At 51.5% G+C, this 18,171-nt stretch overlaps 1 protein-coding gene across 5 annotated transcripts in view; it reads left to right on the forward strand.

The window, feature by feature from the left end:
- The window catches only part of TSPAN18 (tetraspanin 18), a 178,235-nt gene that overhangs the window by 59,992 nt on the left and 100,072 nt on the right, over positions 1–18,171 (forward strand). Inside the window, exon 1 of one of the 5 annotated variants that reach the window (XM_059140467.1) lies at positions 1,588–1,729. The exons of the other annotated variants lie outside the window; for them this stretch is intronic. The gene's annotated coding sequence lies outside the window, so the exon portion shown is untranslated. Of the gene's footprint in view, positions 1–1,587; positions 1,730–18,171 lie in introns of those variants that run through there. 5 annotated transcript variants of the gene reach the window in all.

An 18,171-nucleotide genomic window follows, 5' to 3' on the forward strand; every position in this document is an offset into this window, starting at 1 on the left:
ATCCAGCTCTTTGCTGGGGGGCAGAGCTGCTCTAGGGGCCCAGGGCCCATCTGCTGAAGAGAAGTCACAGGTGCGGGCATTCAAGCCCCCAACGGCAGCGGGATGCAAGCTGTGTCTATGGAGAGAAAAGATGGGGAAGTGGGTGAAGGTTAGGTGAGCCATGGGCCTGAAGGGTTTCGTGGGATGCGAGACCTGGAGTTCTAAAGCCGGGACGAGGGGGGTCACCTGGAACACCAGCAGTGCTCAGAGCAGTGACCTTACCTCCTCAAGCCTCAGTTTTTTCTTCTGTAAAATGGAGTTCATTGTCACTCCTACTTTGCGGGGATGCTGGTGAGATTCGTCATGAAAATCCCAAGCAGAGCCCAGTGCCCACCCCAGAAGCCACTTGAAGAATGTTTTCTAAGCCCTTCCCATCACTTGCCAGACACCAGCTGATCTCAAGCCCTAGAAGGATATGAGCCAACATTTCCAAAGCCAGGGGTCCTCCTAGCTCTTTGCTTCCCAACCCCCTCCCCAAGCATCTGACAACCTGCCGGAGGACTGAGGCCCCGGAGAGGAGGGGAGTCTGTGTCTTTAAGTGTTCTGAACAGCACTGAAATGTTATGACAGTGCATCTCACGAGGGATGCCGTTTCCACGGCAACCCCACACTAAGATAAGCAAGCCGCCTGTATTTTTTCCTGCAAGGTTCAGGAACGGGTGTGTGTGGGGGGGAGGAATTAGGCGATCTGTCAGCGGGGGGGACTTGAAAGCAGGAGCCACGTCCATTAATCCTCGAGCTCTGATTGCGTTATCCGAGAATGAGCGTTAGCTGTTAGAGGAGGGAGAAGAGGGCCCCTTCCCCTGGCGCCCCAGCTTGGGGGCTGGAACAGGGACTGTCTCTGGAGGCACAGTGAGAGGAAGAAAGAGAAGGAACCACAGTCAAGTTTTGTTTGAGAAATTGCAGCCCTCTCCAGCTTCACCCCTACTGAGTGTTTCCTAGAGTTAAAGCCCAAATAGCCGGGGGCTTTGCATGTGTGTGTGTGTATGTATGTATGTGTGTGTGTAGAGCCCAGGGTGGGAGTTAGCATTAAGGATTCAGATGCTGTACTCAGACTCAGATAGACATAGGGTTCAAATTCTGCCTCTGCCAGTGGCTGAAATATGGAGCTCCCTAACCTGATAGAGCCTCAATTTCTTTAACCGTAGACTGGGCTAACAATGGGCAAGGAGCAAACAGCCGGGAGTCTGCTCTCCATGCAGAGTTGTAGCTGAGACTACACGGTGGGCCAGGCGCTGTACTAGGCCCTTTAACACGTGGGAGGTAACTTTAAAAACCCTTCACATCAACCCTGAGAGGTAGGTTTTGCCCCCTAATTATAGCTGAGGTCACACAGTCAGTCCGCAAAACAGCAGACCGCTAACAGGTCGTTCCCTATGAACCAGCCCACCTCGGGACGCTGTGAGGAATGAGTGAATGTGTGAATGAATGAATGGACCTTCCAGGCTGTCACAATGGGGAGGGAAACCATGGGGGTGTGGCGGCACCAGCAGGGCCTCTCTCTTTCTCCCTCCTCCTTCCCACTCCCCCAGCCCCCCAGCATCTAGGCTCCTGTTCACCAGCCCCAACCCCCAGCAGGGTCCGGTGGGGCTCAGATGTCCAGAGTCTGGTTTGTGAACTCGCCAACCACATGCCTTCGGAGAAGTCAACTTTTTGGAGCCTGCGCTTTCTCATCTGGAAGATGGACCAAGTGAGCCTTGCTTTGTCTGCCTTCCTGGGATCCTGTGGGGGATCGGATGGGTGACAGTGTCTTGTGCTGAGGAGACGGGAGGGTGGTGACTGAGGGCATGCTCCTCCCAGGGCATCCATGTTGGAAGAAACCCTGAGGACGATGCTTGGCCCCAGGGGAAGCATCTTCGGGGCTAGAGCTGGAAGTCTGGGGATACCAGAAGCGAGATGAGAATGGTACTTGGGGACAGGAGGAGATTCCTGGCACCCTCAGAGCTGGTAACAAAAGGAACCCGGCAGCCGTGGCTCAGATAAGTGCCAGCGTCCCATGAATGACCATGTGCTTGCAGGCTCAGGCTGGGGGCCGGGAACATGCGTGTTAACAAATACCATGGTGTTGCTTTAATCCAGCAGCTGGCGCAGGTTTGGGGAGCGGGGAGCAGAGGAGGGGTGGGCAGGCTTGCAGCAGACCCGGAGCATCAGGTCCATGGTTTGCTGGTTGCTGTGTGACTGAGGACACCCCTGTTCTTTTCTGGTCATTGTCTCCCTTGTGTGCACCATAAGGGGACAAGACCAGTCATCGCCGCCCTCCCCTGCCCCCGACGTTCAAAGTTCCACTGTGGGCACTGTGAGCAGGCTACGCCCCAGAGAGGGTAGCAGCAAAATCCAGGGGGGCACAGCCCAGCCAGGAATAGGGGTGGCGGCTTAGCCAGCCCGTGTGACCCTGAATGCTGGGTTCTTGTTTTCTACCTCTGTGGTGTGAAAATAGGATAATTCCTCCGTGATGGAGGAGGAGTCCCTCTCCCTGGGGTGGGGGCGGGGACAGAGGACCCTGACATCCATTTCCCATGCATCATCAACAAAAACCCGAAAAAGCTGAAAACGGGTCTCTTATTCCGTCCTTCCTCCACTGCAAAAAACACACACCTCTGGTATCTGCCAGTGAACTCGGAAGCCTGAGCATAAATAATTAAAATGAAATTACAGTTGTCAAAGTCAATTAGCAAAGACTCGGAGCCTCCGTTCTCTACTCCCCCTTGTCATCCTGTGAGTTCTCAGTTGGCTGTCCTGTAGGAGCTGATGAGGGACAAGGGTGTCCTGAACGCTGAGACAAATGAGGGACATGCGGCATGATGTGGAGGAGCAAGGGAGAGGTGCTGGAGGGGGTTGGAGGGCACAGAAAGGACTTACAGGTCCATAGCCTGTAAGCCATGGCCTACTCCTGTGGCCTGGGGTGGGCAGTGCTGGTGACAGGCTGCGGCCACAGGTCTAGGGATAGGGGTTCTGGTCCATCCTAGATGTCTCTAGAGCCATGGGAAGCCCATGGAGCAAGTCTGCTGGGGGCTTAGGGCATGGAGGTGACTCTGTGTGTCCCCACAAGAAAATCGGTGTGTCCCACAGCTACATGACCTATGGCCCCAAAGCACCTAGGAACTGATCAGTTCCAAGAAGTCAAACTGATTCTTCCAGGAGGCTTGGGGAGAGAGAGCCCACCTTTCTCCCTGTTCCTAGAGCATGAAATGGGGTCTCAGGCCCTGGGGACTTAGACCACCGGAGGCAGCAGGAGGAAGGAGGCGGCATTTACTCCGTGTGGAACTTACCAGAAGTTCAGTAGATGTCTGATCTTGACTACCATCGCTCACGCCACTGCCCTACCGTTTGGCAGGATGAATGAATGAGTAGAGGCAGGGCTCTCATTGTGCCCATTTTACAGAAGAAGAAGCTGAGGTTTCGAAAAACCCTCTGTCTCATGATTCATCATGGGCAATGGGACACTGGATTTGAACTCTGGCAGAATGGCCTCAGTGCGGGCATCGTCAGCATCGACTCGTGCCAACTACAGGCCTAGGGGACTGGGAGCAACATCTGCCAGATGCTGTTGAGCCTTTCTTGGAAGTTGGTGCTGTGAGGACAGAGACTGGCCCCGCGTGCTAAGCCTAGGGAGGCTGGTCTGGCTGGAGTAGGGGGAGCAGGGGAGGTATATGGTGCAGATGTGGTGGCTGGAACCTGCCTGTGGCGAGGAATTGGGATCTGACCTTAAGTGTGACAGGCCTGGGGTGATGGGGGTGTGGGGGTACTTTTCCTGGCTGGGCCGGTACGAGGGACCTCCATGATGCCACAACTCAGTGACTCTCCCCACCACTGTCTACTGAACGTTCGCCTTCATTCGTCCTTTCAGCAAATATTTTGGGAAGCTTTCCTATGGATAGGCGTTATCATAGATACTGAGACTAGAACAATACCTGAGACAATGCCCTTCCTCGTAGGCCTTCTTCCTGTCTGGTGTGAGGAGGCAGAACATAAACAAGGAAACAGGTGACATATAAAACTTCTAAGCGGAGATAGAGCTGTGAAGGAGACAGGTAGGGAAATGTGATAGAGACTGGTTGGGATGGGAGGAGCTAGTTTGGGTGGGGTGGTCAGGGAAGGCCTTGCTGAGGAACTGGACAGTGAAGCAGATTCCTGACATCTGGGCGAAGTTCTAGGGAAAGAGTATTGTCGGCAGAGTGACCGGCAAGTGCAAAGGCCCTGGGTGAGATCTGAAAGGGAACCTCCAGCATGGCTGGAGGATCATGAGTAGCAGAGTGAGTTCTGTGCAAGTTGGTGAGTGAGGGAGGTTTTAGGAGACAGAGCAAGGAACTTGGTTTTGGTTTAGTGAGAGGAAGCTGTTAGATAGTGTTAAGCTGGGGAGCAGCTTGTCTGATTATATTTAGTTCCGTGGAGAAGAGACTCTGATGGGGTAAGAGTGGAAGCTGGAGGTCACTGAGTAGGCCCCCACCTTATCCAGGCAAGAGATGATGGAAACTGGGACTAGTGCAGTAGTAGTTAGAAACGGTGAATAGTACTTGGATTTGGGACATGTCTTTGGGTAGACCTGAATGGGAAGGATGATGGACAAGTGGGATAGGAACTAGTAGATTTTGGATCTGAGCATCTGAGAGAAAGGAAAGTGTAGGAGGGAATACACACACCTGTAGTGCCTCCCTGATAGGACTAGGGATTCTTAAGGACTGTTTCTGTGCCAGGTTCATCCCTTTACCACCCTATGCCTCATTTGGGGCCTGACAGGATGAGGTTTGTGGCGTGCAATGTGGATGAAGGAGGGGAAAGGGCTCAGGAGGACAGGGGAGTGTGGATAAGTAAGGGAGTAATACCGCCATGCCCAGGGTGGGATAACATTGGCCTTTCCCTAAGCGGCTGGCACAGAACGACAACCCTCAGCTCTAAGCAGTTGTGCAGCAGAATGGTTTAGGGATCAGTGAGGCCTCCCTTTCCGGAGGTTTCAGATGCACATAAGGTCAAATAAAGGCTCTGAAAAGGCCTGCATGAAAGACCCTATTTAACTTGGGTTAAGCCAGCATTTCCCGGACTTCACTGGGAGAGCTTATTTTGCTGGCTTATTAACACCTGAACATAGTTCAGGAAAGGCCCTTCAGGCTAGCCCCCCTCATATGCGCTCAGTATATGTAGCTCCTTGTCCCTGAAGAGGGTTGGAGGGGCATTGCTCCTGTACTGAGATCTTAGGCAATCACTCCGTAGTTGAGGAGGGCTCGGAATATGGTTCCACCATTCGCATCATAATAATGGCTATCCCTGACTCAGTCCTGAGCCGGGCCAGCCACTGTTCTATGCAGTTTCCACGCTTCCCCTAGAGCTCAAAACAGCCCTTGGACATGGGTGCTAACATCACCATCTTCCTTTCACAGATGGGGAAAGCAAGACTTGGAAGAATTAGGTGCCTTGCCTAGGGTCACACAGCTGGAAAGTAACAGAACAGGGGGTATAGTCTCCAGAAGGTTCCAGAACATCCTCTGCTCCCAGCCTGACCACTACTATATCCCGGTAGGGACTGTGTACCCTCCCCATCCATCCCAAACCTTGGCCAAGCCACACCGGGGGCCCTCCATTTGGTGTTTGCCTTCCTAGCTTGAGTCTGGACGCCCTTGGGCAGAGCCCACCCTCTGCCCTACCCCCAGCCGCCCCGGAGCTGATGCAGAACATCTCAGAAGTCCGTGGAATTGGAGAATTTTAAACAGGAAACTGGTATAATTTTGGTCAGGAGCTCAGGCAAGAGGGAGAAGCTCTGCCAGGTCCAGCCACATCCAAAAGAAATAAAGAGGGAGGGTTTAGGGTTTCAAGTTTGTGCGTTTAAGGACTGCGAAGACAAATAAAGGACTTTTATTCAGCCCTGTCCAGGCTTGGCTGCCTTCTGCTTTTCCCGTCTCTCCTGTCCCTCCTTATTGAGGAAGGGGCCCGTGCAGAGAAGCCCACCTCCCACCCAGGCCTTTGTGACTTGGCATGTCTGGCCCTCCCTCCCCCACCGCCGCCACCCCCTCTCTCAGGCTCTGTCTCAGCCTGTGCCTGCCCCTCCACACCCTTCCCCTCCCTTGGTTTTTGTTCTTGCAGGAGCTCCCCAGGGCCTGGGCCACTGTGGGGGGGGGGGCTGCCGGGGCGGGGAGGACACAATGGAAGTCTTGTGAGACTGTAGGCCTCTCCTGACCCCTCCCCAGGGGCCCTGCAGAGCATTCCTCTCCCCTGCCCCAGACCTCTCTGAACCCTTGTCCCTTTGGAAAACCAGACTGAACTTGGCTGGCCGGGAAGAAGGATTTTCTCAGCCCCAGGAGCCTGTCCCTGGGCCCCGCCCCCCTGCACATCGCACACCCACGATCCAAACAGCACAACGACAAGACGCCAGCCTCAGCTTCACCAGTTTTATTAGATCAGCCAGTTCATTCTTCCTTTAGGGGTGGCCAGCCCCCACTGTATTTCATTTCCATCCCACATGCGTGGGACAACAGCGATGAACAAGTCGCGGCTGCTGGGCTGGTGGCGGGTAGGGGAGGCCCTGCGGTGTGGAACCACGCAGAAGGCTATTGCTGGGCATGTCACAAGGAGGAACATTTAGTGAGTGTGTATTATGTGCCAGTGATGATCTGTCTGGCCACAGCATCCCCAGAGGAAGCTCCTACTAGTACTTCCTTCCCGCAGAAGAGGAAACAGGCAGGGAGAAGGACGAGTCTTGCCCAAGGTCATAGTCAGCAGGCGGCAGGGTCAGGGTTCGAACCCAGGCAGGCTGCTTTCAGAGCTGATCTTCGCCACCACTGCCTGTGTCAGGACGCCTAGCAGGTGTTTGTGAGATGGGCACTCTTCCTACCGGGATGGTCTCCCCACCTCACCCCTACCCCCTGGGCATGTACTTTAAGATCCAGAACTCGCTTTTGGATCACAAGCTTCAGGATGACCACTCGGGTATTACAATATTGGCCTGTTGGGATGAAGGCGACACTCTGAACACTCAGGTTCAGAGAGGTAAAGGAAATTGTCAGGGGCCCCAGAGCTTGTGGATCTGGTAGATCTGGGGTTGGAGCCACCTCGGGCTCAGCTGAATTTTAACATCAACATTAACACTCAATACGTACACCGAGAATGAAAGGCCATCCAACGCCAGGGACCGCGCCCCAGGGTAGCTGAGCACCTCTATCTGGGAGAACCAGCCACCTGTCCAGGGCTTTTCCTGACTGAGTTAAATCGTCTTCTAATAGGCTCATATTTGTACCATGGTGGGAAGCTTTGCTCAAAGTGCATTCTTGTCTGAGCTCCCCAAGGAGCCTCTTCCAAGGTTTTCGGCAGGATTCTTTTTTTTTTTTTTTTTAATATTTTATTTATTTATCTGACAGACAGAGATCACAAGTAGGCAGAGAGGCAGGCAGAGAGAGAGAGGGAAGCAGGCTCCCTGCTGAGCAGAGAGCCCTATGCGGAGCTCGATCCCAGGACCCTGGGATCATGACCTGAGCCGAAGGCAGTGGCTTTAGCCCACTGAGCCACCCAAGCGCCCCTCTGGCAGGATTCTTGGTGACACCTGTTTGCGGGTTTCTGGTCTGCCCACCTGGGCCAGATACCCCCCGAGGCTTCTCGTGGCCCCTCCCTGAGAGGGATGATTCCCAGGGTTGGGACTTCTCAGGCCTTTGGTCAGACTTCCCGAACGCCTCCATGGCTCTCTGCCCTGTGGGCACCCCACCTAGGCTGCGGGGGGGCCTGAACACAGCCCAAGGTCCCGCCACCAGTTGAGGGTGGCACCAGGACCAAACCTCAGATCTTGTACCCGCCCCCCCCCAGTCTGATGCTTTTCCAACCACACGTGCTTATTTTCTTTAAATGAGCACCTAAATGAGAATGGCAGATCGTTGAAGACAAGGGATGAGTACCCAGAGGTTCACGGTACCCGTGTGTTGGCTTCCAGATGATCAGTTAAGACAATAAAACTGAATGTCGCCTCCGCAGAAAGCCCTTCTCTGAATAAAAAGAGTAGATTTCATTCTTCTCAAGGGCTCCTTATTTGCTTCCTCCATACACCTTAGCATAACTCACAGGTCATTTATTATTCATCGGTTTACATGTATGTCTCAGGGAAGTGTGAGCTCCTGCGTGGGCTCTGCGGACTGGTGTGTGTGTGTGTGTGTGTGTGTGTGTGTGTGTGTGCGCGCGTGCTAGCACAGAACGAGGCATACAGAAGGCATCCAATAAATACCCGGGAGTTAAGGAATATCCATGTGGCATCTGCAGAAAGGACAGTGGCTTCAGGCGCAGGTGTGGCAGAAAGGGAACAGTGTCTCCGTGAGTCTGAGGGCTAAGGGCAGCGATCGAGTGCAGGAGACAGAAGGAAACCGTCTGGTCTGAGGCCCAGCTCCAGCTTCCCCGTGACCTTGGGGGAGTCTCCGACTTGCTCAAAGCCCCCAGTTCCCCACCTGTAGAGCGGTCTTCTGGATGGTTCTGTGCTGCATGGGGGCCTGGTTTGTCCTGAGGGCTACTTCCAGGCAGATGGTTCACTTCATGGCCCCGGGTCCCCTGATTGTCCCCTGAGTGGTCGTGGGAGTGCCATCTAACCATCCTGGGCCTCCTTGGCTGCCTTCTGGGAGCAGGGCTGTGGGTGACTTCTTTGAAGGAAGGGGCTGGACCGTGTCACCTCGTGGGGTCCCAGACTTGGGAGACGCCCTGCTCTCCTCCCCGCAGAAGGTTCTCATTGTTGGCGCGGCTCTGGCAGGAAAGGGCCCCCTGCCCCTCTCAGCGATGAAGGAGAAATTCCTGACCAGAGGGGTGGGGTTGGGGGAGGCTTGTGGCGTCTGAGCTGGGTTGGGTGCCGGTGGGACAGCTCTCAGACATGCGTTCCAGGGGCCTCCGCACCTGGACTGGAGGACGAAGCAGGAGTCCAGCAGGTCCAGACTGGAGGCTGGCTCGGTCTCTTCCTACGACAAGACTTGGGGCCAGAGCCCCCCCAAACCCCCGTCCCCATTCCAGTTGTGAGAGCCTGTTTGTACCTCTGCAGGCCTGAGGGGCCCATCCCAGACTCCCGTGTGGCCGTGAGGGAAGGAAATTTCATGGGGGAAAGGGCCAGCTCTGTGGTGGAGGGACGAGGTCTGTGGAATGTTCTGGGTGCCCTGTAGACCCGCGCTCTGTCTAAGCACGTCTGACGGCATGCAAGCTGCAGAAAGCCCTGTCCCCCTAAAAGTTCTTGGTGGCCTCGGTACTTGCTGAGCGCGTCCCAGGCCCTTCCTGGGTCAGGTCTCATTTGTGGGGTCATCTCAGTGCCCCTCCAGATGTGAGCGCGCCTCTTCATTTCTGCTGTGTCCATGAGGAAACCGAGGCATGGGAAGATGCAGCAGCTTGCCCAGATCACACAGCTAGTAAGAAGTGAAACTGGGATTTGAACCCAGGCCCAGGAGCCAGCTTTAGACTCAAAACCCCTAATGATAACTCATTATTGGCACCCAGTCAAGGGTTGAACAAAGACAGATGTCCCCGCTCCCCTCCCTTTCTACTTAAACTCCCCTTTAGGTCCTGGAGCTGTCTCCTGCCGAAGGGGAGAGGTCCCCCCATGCATGGAAGAGGTGATAGAGGAAGTGTTTGGGAGCACCAGTGCTGGGAAGGCCCCCAGGGGACTTTGAGGGGCATCAAACCCTCCAGGAGAGGGAACAGCAAACCCAAAGCTCTGAGCTGTCCTCAAGGACCCTGACTTCCAGGCTGTATGTGGCTGGGGGGGGGCAGAGAACACGGTGGATAAAGAGCACTGGGGGGTGGGGATGGGGGCTTCAAGCCTTTGAAGAGCCCTGATTTTATTCTAAGTGCAATGAGAAACGTTCAGAGGGTTTTAAGCAGAGGAGCTCCAGGTTCTAATTTGCATTTTAAATAGGTCTGTCTGGCTGCTGCATGGAAAATGGATTACAGGGTGAAAGGGGGAGCCAGGACATAGAAGTCAGGACTGCTCCCCAGGAAGGAGCTGTTTGGGGGTGGGCATTGCTCACGCACGCACTCACACTCACATGTACACACAGACACACACCTCCTGTTTCTATCAGGATGGACTCAGGAATCTGGGGGAGAGGTGGCTGCGGGGGGCGGCGGCGGACCCTAGGGCATGCCCCTGGGAGGTAGGAAGCCTCAGTTTGTCCGGACTGGTCCCCATAATAGTGGGAAAGAAGAGGAAATGATGAAGGAGGGTTTTGCCAGTAGAAACCCTCCTGGGTCTGCTCAAACCCAGTGATGCTATTAGTGTTGCTGTTTGTGTTCTTTGTAATGTTATTATTTATCAGGAATAGAAAATATTATTATAAACAGTGCTGGTATCTTAACACGGAGCTGCTATGGTCAATGTGCACACCAGGCCCTTGATGGTAAGGGACAGTGTGGGGACAGGTTTGAGGAGAGAAACAATGGAGGTGGTTTTGCTTACTACCCAGTAATTGAGGGCGCACTGTTTTCTGTCCCTGCTAGACATTAATGGTGATTCACTGGTCTCTAAGATTACACTCCTGCCCCCTAGGGATTCAGCTGCCTAAGAAAATAGAGAGAGTGAATACAAAGTAGGGTGTGAGAAGCAAAATCCACAAGGGTAGGTTTTTAGGGAATAAGTGGGATGGGGCAGAGTAAGCTTTGACTGAGGTGAGGTTAAGGACTGGCGGTGGGAGGGAGGCATTCCAGCTTCCGGGCGGCATCTGCCAGCGCCTGGCCATGGGAAAGCATGGGGTGTATATTTTCAACAAAGAAGGAATGATCCCCATTGGTGGTAACCCTGGGAATGTGTAGAGACGTAGTGAAATATTATTTGGGAAGATGGACTGGGGCCGGGTGATAGAAGTCCTTGAATGCTGAGCTTGGGTTTAATTGTTCAGCCTTGGGGAGACTTTGAAGGCTTTGAATCAGGCCAGTGGTCCAGGGCTTTTGCTCTGATAGAGTGCAGGGGATTGACCGAAGAGGTGAGAGACTGGAATGCCTTGCCTACTGCAGAAGTCCAAGTAACAGAAGATACAGGCCTCAAGTGGGGCAGGAACACTGAGGTGGAGACAAGGGGCTGATCACAGGAGGGAGTGGAAGGTTCTACAGGACTCTGGAAGGAACTGGATGGGGCAAGAACAGAAATGGTGATGTGTCTGAGTCTTTGAGCTGAGGTTCCTATGAGATTGACAGGGCTGCCAAGAAAAATGAGAAGAATTCAGAGGTTGGGAAACAGCTAGTTTGAAGGGGACCGAGATATGATGAAAAAGAAATTAGGATTCTCACTCCATCACCCTTCTTACATCAGAATCCCTTTCTAACAGAATCCTCTCTGTACTTAGATGGAAGTTTGACCTGCATTTATTAAGCCCTGAAAGTAAGAATACAATGTTGCCAACCAGAGCCTGTCTGTTTGGTCTTTATCAGATTATAGTGTTATTCATCTTCACTATCCTGCTTGCCTCTTTCTGCTTCTAGATGTCAAATTCACTTAGGGCCACAAGACAGGGGCCAAGTCGATTCTTTTTCTTTTTCTTTTCTTTTTTTTTTTTTTTACTTCTTTTGACCCAGAATACATCATAGTACCTGGCAATAGACAAGCTCAACAAATATCTGGCTAGAAGAGGGGCGCCTGGGTGGCTCAGTGGGTTAAGCCACTGCCTTCGGCTCAGGTCATGATCTCAGGGTCCTGGGATCGAGTCCCGCGTCGGGCTCTCTGCTTGGTGGGGAGCCTGCTTCTCTCTCTCTCTGCCTGCCTCTCCGTCTACTTGTGATCTCTCTCTGTCAAATAAATAAATAAAATCTTTAAAAAAAAATATCTGACTAGAAGGGAGGAGAGCAGGAAGGAGCGGGAGAGGAAGGAAGGGAAGGAAGGGAGGGAAGGAGGAAAGCAGGCTGCTTTACTCACTTCAGTTCAGCACAGAGCCTAGCCCTTGGCAGCCCTGAGCTAAGTCTCGTGCACCAGGGTGCCGCTGGGTGTGCGATCTCTTGCCGCCTGAGGCTTCCGAGCTCCCCTCTGGTAGCGGCTTTGCTGGCTGTGTGGTGTGTTTATCTTTATGGTGTGGATTGCAATGTTTCTTTCAAGTCCAAAGGCACTGACAAACCCCAGCCGAAAACAACAAAGTAGACTGCATTTCTGCGGAAGGGGGGTGCGGGGGAGCGGTGGGGACAGGAGGGAAGAAAAAGAGGAGAAAGCAAGAGGAGCTCTTCACTCCCCTCCCCTGGTGATTTCTGGGAGGGAGGTTAGAGCTAGTGGGGTGTTTAAGTGGGGTGGGCAACAAGCCCAGCCTGCGGGCTACGGAAAAATAATAGAGCTCCTTCTGGCTGGCTTGTTAGCAGCGAACCTGAAGGGGGTGTCATCAGCAGTGTCTATTTAGCACCTTGGGAGAGAGAGCAGGTCCCCCAGGCCTCAGGGTGAAGCAGCCCAGCATTGTCCCCACCAAAGAGACCTGGCTGGCTCTTGCTTTTCCTGAGGGTTGGTTCTGATGGATGCCTGGGTGGGGCTCCTTGAAATGGGAGCTGCGGATGTCTGCATCAGTCTGTCCGGAAAGTCGGTGAGAATATGCCCAGAGACTTGGCCCATGACAGGTGGCCTCTCTGGCCACTTTACCCAGCTCTTTGTGATGCAGAAGTTAAAAAAAGGAAAAAAGAAGTTGCTTCCATTGGGGCAAGTATATGTTGGGGATTTTCCCAGTGTTAAATTAGGGAAAGTTTCAGGGAGGGCTCTTGATGCCTACCTGGTGTTCTAGCCACTGTTTCTGGGAAGCTGCTGTTCCCCACAAGAGAAGATTAAGCCTCCAGCTAGGAGGCTGGGGTTCTAGTCTGGAGATGAACTCAACCGTGGAAACTTAGCTCAGCTGCTGGACCTCTCTGGACCTCCATGCCCGCTTTCTGTGTTAGTTTCCAGGCTGCTGTAACCAATCACCCGCAAACCCAGAGCCTTAGAACACCAGAAATCTAATCTTCCACATTTCTGGAGGCCAGAAGGTTGAAATCAAGGTGTGGGCAGGGCCGCACCTCATCTAGGGCTCTAGGGAAGGACGCTTCCTGCCTCTTTCTGCTTGCTTCTGACAGTTGGTAGCCATCTTGGGTGTCCTCCCCAGCCCTACCTTTCCATCTTGAACTTGGACATCTTAGAGATGGCCCGTCTTCCTCCTGTTTATTTCCTTGTGTGTTCTCTCTGGTTGCTGGATATAGGGACCTCCCTCAGAGAGTTGTGACCTCATCCTAATGAACTACACCTGCAAAGACCCTTTTTCCAGATAAGGCCACACACAGTCAGAAGTTTCAATGAAGAGTGTGAATTTTGAGGAGAACAGTGCTCAACCCAACATACCTTCCTTCCCCCTTTAAGGGGTTATACTTCTTGAAGTTCAGCTTATGTTGTTCATAAAAAAATAATTAAGTGCCTGTTGGATAGAGGGGGCTTATTTTATTTTAAGACAAGTAAGACACTTTTGGATTTGTCTGCCTTGTTCATAACAAGCCCGCGTGAGTTGAACTTGCACTAGGCCTGTTGGGGGGTAGGGGGGTGGATTTCTAAGAGTCCAGAGCTTTCCCTAAGATCTGTAGCAGCTTGACTACACCTTAGACAACCTCCAGCTTGCTTGGATGTCAACAGAAGCTTGTTTAAGCTTTCCTTTTTAGGCCACTTGTACCATGATAAAAATCTGTCTAACTTGTCTCGGGGCTGGAAGAACACTTTCGGATTCCGCAAACCCTCAATCCAACAGTTTTTGGAACATTGGCTGCATAATCTAGGAAGTCTTTGGCAGACCTAAATCCAACATAGCTTTGGGAGGCCGGTTCCTTCCACACTTCCAGAGGGGGAGGAAGCGTATCAGCCTTTGGCAGCATGTGACAAGCCAGCTGATTTTAGGTGGAACTTGTATGAACTGGGATGCTTTTTATTTAATGGTTTTATAATAATTAAATGAGTATTTGATGAAATAGATTTAACACATCGAACCCAGGGTTTCCTAGTTAGTATTACTTAAGACAAGGTTAGATTTTTACAAATTGAGTTGGTTTTAAGTCATTCAGAAGAACAAGATTCAGTAATGACTAGTACAGGTAGGATATGGATATGGTGAAACCAGCGATGGTCATATGCAGGGAGATATTGCAAATATCATTGAGGGAGATATGGGAATGACTCATGTTTGGTGAACACGCATGTTTGGTTGAGTGGGTTAGAGTGTTTGGCATTTATACCTGTGTTTGGATCTTGGCTACACTGCCTACCAGCCTGGTGGCCACAGGCACTACGTGCCTTGGAGAATCAGTTTCCCCATCTGTAAGTTGAGGGTGGTGGGACCCCTGAGGCATAGGGGGGAGCATTCCTGTGGAGTGTGGGGTGCCAGGCACCCAGGGAGAGCTCATGTGGCTGGATGTGGCTCCAACCTGTGTGCCTCCAGTGCGATCCAGACTGGAAGACCCAGAGTCCACTCATCTGAGACAGGGTCAGTGCAGGACTGGTTATATTCCAGGACTGTGAGCTGGAGCGGTCACCTAGATGCTTGACCCTGGGGTATGGTGCCGGGAGGCAGCCTCCTGCAGGTTTGAAGCTGGGATGGGCCCAAGAGGAGAACTGTTTTGTATGTTTCGTTTTCACAATTCAGGAAGCTTTGTTTTTGTGTTTGTATTTTTTTTTTTAAGCTCCCACTACGTGCCTGGTGCTTCCCTTGAAATTTTATTGCTCCTGTAAAAAATCCCATGAGAAAGGTGATATTATTTCCATTTTACAGATGAGGGCACTGAGTCTTAGAGAGGCGAAGTAACTTGACCAAGGCATACAGTCGGAAGAGATGGAGGGAGGACTGGACACCTCCACGGTCCTGCTAGGCATCCCCTGCTCCTCCTGCTCCAGGGGTGGGCGTTTTGAACCTGGATCCAGAGAACAGCTGTGAGGGTGGGCGGGCCCGGTACAGAAGAGGAAACTGGAAATTGACTACAAAATCCTACACCTTTTTATACCTAAGGATCCCCTAGGTAACGGCATCCCACAGGCTTATGCTCTTCATTTCACCTGTCTTTGTAGAAAGGGGACCCTGGGGATCATTGCCTGATCTGTGGCTTTCACATTTCTCTGCTGCATCAAAGCAGGTGAAATTGTCCAAATGCATCCTCTGGAGACTGTGGGGGTTTGGGGGATGCAATCTCGTGGGATTAAAAAGCAATTTGAACATGAAATTACTCCCTGGGGCCTGCCAGTGACGCAGGGAGGGGGATATAACATTTCTTGGAAACTGATATTCTCACTTCCCGACGGGTCTGGGTTTGCGGACAGTCTTCTGGGTTCTGTCTGCTGCGCCATGGTTGGTGATAACTGTAATTGCCCTTATGCATACAAAACTTGCATTTCCACGTGGACTTGCCCTTGAAAACAGGCCTGAGTTGGTTTGGCATCTGGAGGTATTATGGTGCACTGGATGTCTTTCTTGAACTTCATGCCTTCACGGCTTCCCAGGCAGACACCTTCCACAGGCAGAGACCATGGCAATGATAAGAGCTAGCACTAATTATGTAGCAAGCTTCACATGTTAATTTATCCTCAGTTTATTTAGTCCTCGGCACAGCTCTTTAAGCCAGGTGCAGTTGGTCTCGTTTTACAAATGAGGCACACAGAAAGGTTGGGTGACTTGCCCAAGATCACACAGCACTGCTATGATATAAGCAGGATTGGAACCGGACCTACTTTCTGAATGCTGCGCCATGCTGTTTCCTGTGAACTCCTTTGACCCACACCCCACACACCCTGAGCAGACGTCTCTCCCTGAGCTTAAGGTGTTGAAAATTCTTGTTTATTTTTTTGATGTCTCTTCGTGGTGAGTTCTTTGAAACCGGGGCAAAAGCCTGTTCAGTTCTGTAGTCCCAGAACCCAGGATGGCAATTGGCACATGAAGAGCATACGATAATGTTGTTTTTGTAATAAAAGGATGTGAATTTGAAGTTCACTTTCAAGGAAATTCGCATCGGTGGATGCCAAGAACTAAGAAAGCAGCAATTTGAGACACAGAGAGCCATGGGTGAGATGTGGGGCAGAATGACCCAGCTCCTTGGCTCAGGACTGAACATTGGTGTGCCGCTGAGGGGGGTTCGTGAGTCTGGGACCAGCTGGTGCTCGGGTGTTTATCTCCATGTAAGCATGGCAGGCATCAAGCCGCTCTCCAGAGCCCTGGTAACGGCTGTACTTAGTGGGGAGACGGTGTGGTATTGTGGGGAGAGCAGCCAGGGCTTAAAATAAGGCTGTACTGTACTTCTTTAAACCTCAGCTTTCTGTTCTGTAAAATGGGTTCATTATGAGGATGAAATGAGATGAACAGTGAAAATCGTTGACCAGAACAGCATAGTAATTGGCCTGTGAATCCTCAGTAAATGTTAGCTTAACACTGTTGAATTTTCAGAACCACTGTCCCTCTTGGTACCTGCTGGTCCTCCCACAGCCTGCCGAGGCCCTCTTCTATAGAGAGGGACACTGAGGCTGAGAATGCAGGAAAGCAATAGCCTTAAGTCCCAGGATTAGGAGAGAGAGAAGATCCAGGCTCCTGACTCATAAACCCATGCTTTGTCCTGCCTGACGCTGCTGCCTTTTAATGCTGGGAAAGCTTGGGCTGGCTTTAAAAAATCTGTAAAGTACTATAAAATAATTTATTGAGGTGAAATTCACGTAACATAAAATGAAGCATTTGGAAGTGAAGGCTTTGCTGGCGTTCCGTTCATTCCCAGTGTGGTTCACCACCTACTGAGTTCGCGAAATGTCCATCATTCCGCAGTCAGACTCCTTACCCAGGAAAGCGTTTTTCCTCCCTTCCCCTCTCCCCGAGATCAATCTGCCTTCTCTCTCCAAGCATTGGCCTCTGAGGGATATTTCCTATAAATGGGATCGTGCAATATGAAGCTTTCGTATCCTGCTTCTTTCTTGGAACATGAAATCTTAGAGGTTCCTTCACATTGTGGGATGAGTCTGTGCTCCATTACTTTTTAGTGGCCGGAGAATAGTCCACCGTTTGTATCTGGTACAACTTGCTTATCCATCATCCGTTGTCAGACATCTGGGTTATTTCCACCTTTTCGGGCTCCAAGTATGCGTGTACTTACACTTGTTTGGGTACCTATTTTTGAATCATTTGGGTACACACCACTTTCCCTACATTAAAAAAAAATTTTTTTTTAAAGATTTTATTTATTTATTTGACAGAGAGAGATCACAAGTAGGCAGAGAGGCAGGCAGAGAGAGAGAGAGAGAGAGAGGGGAGGAAGCAGGCTCCCTGCTGAGCAGAGAGCCCGATGCAGGACTTGATCCCAGGACCCTGAGATCATGACCTGAGCTGAAGGCAGAGGCTTAACCCACTGAGCCACCCAGGCGCCCCCCTACATTTTAAAGGATGACGGAGACACGGGCTGCACTGACACTTTAGAATATTAATAAACCAGCAGACATGGATAATTTAAACTTTGATTAATATCTGGGGGCACCCAGCTGGCTCCATCAGTAGCGTCTGTGACCCTTTATTTCAGGGTCGTCAGTTCAAGCCCCATGTTTGGCACGGAGCCTACTTAAAAATAAAAAATAAAATAAAAGGTGTGGGAAAATGTGGTTCATATCTCTCTCATCTCTAAAAATGAAAAATCTTCCTGTTCTACAAACATGGATTTTTTTTTTTTTTTGAAGCTTTTATTTATTAGAGAAAGGGGCAGAGTGAGAGCCCGAGACAGGGAGGGTCAGGGGGAGAAGCAGACTCCCTGCTGAGCCAGGAGCCTGATGCAGGGCTCGATCCTGGGACTCTGCGATCATGACCTGAGACAAAGGCAGCCACTTAACCAACTGAGCCACTCAGGTGCCTGCAAATGATGTTAAATACCTCCACTTTCCTGGTCAGTAGAATTTTATCCATATATACGTGTGCACACGTGGGCCTGAGCCTTCTCACATGGTAGCTGCTGCTTTTCCGCTGGTAGCTGTCCCACTGGGAGACTGTGTCTCTGTTGATGTTTATTGACATAATCTGATGTTTTGGTTTTTTAACTGCCTCCATTAGGCACTCAACACCATTCCAAGGATGGGAGGAGAGAGAGAGAGAGGCATGCTCTACAGTTAGTCTTGGAAATAGAATTGGAAATACAAGCATTATTTGTCATCCAGTGATAAACTCCTTGACGGCTTGTACCGTATTTTATGCTTTTTAAAACACA

This window comes from Mustela lutreola, chromosome 1 (assembly GCF_030435805.1).
Source record: "Mustela lutreola isolate mMusLut2 chromosome 1, mMusLut2.pri, whole genome shotgun sequence".
NCBI lineage: Eukaryota > Metazoa > Chordata > Mammalia > Carnivora > Mustelidae > Mustela > Mustela lutreola.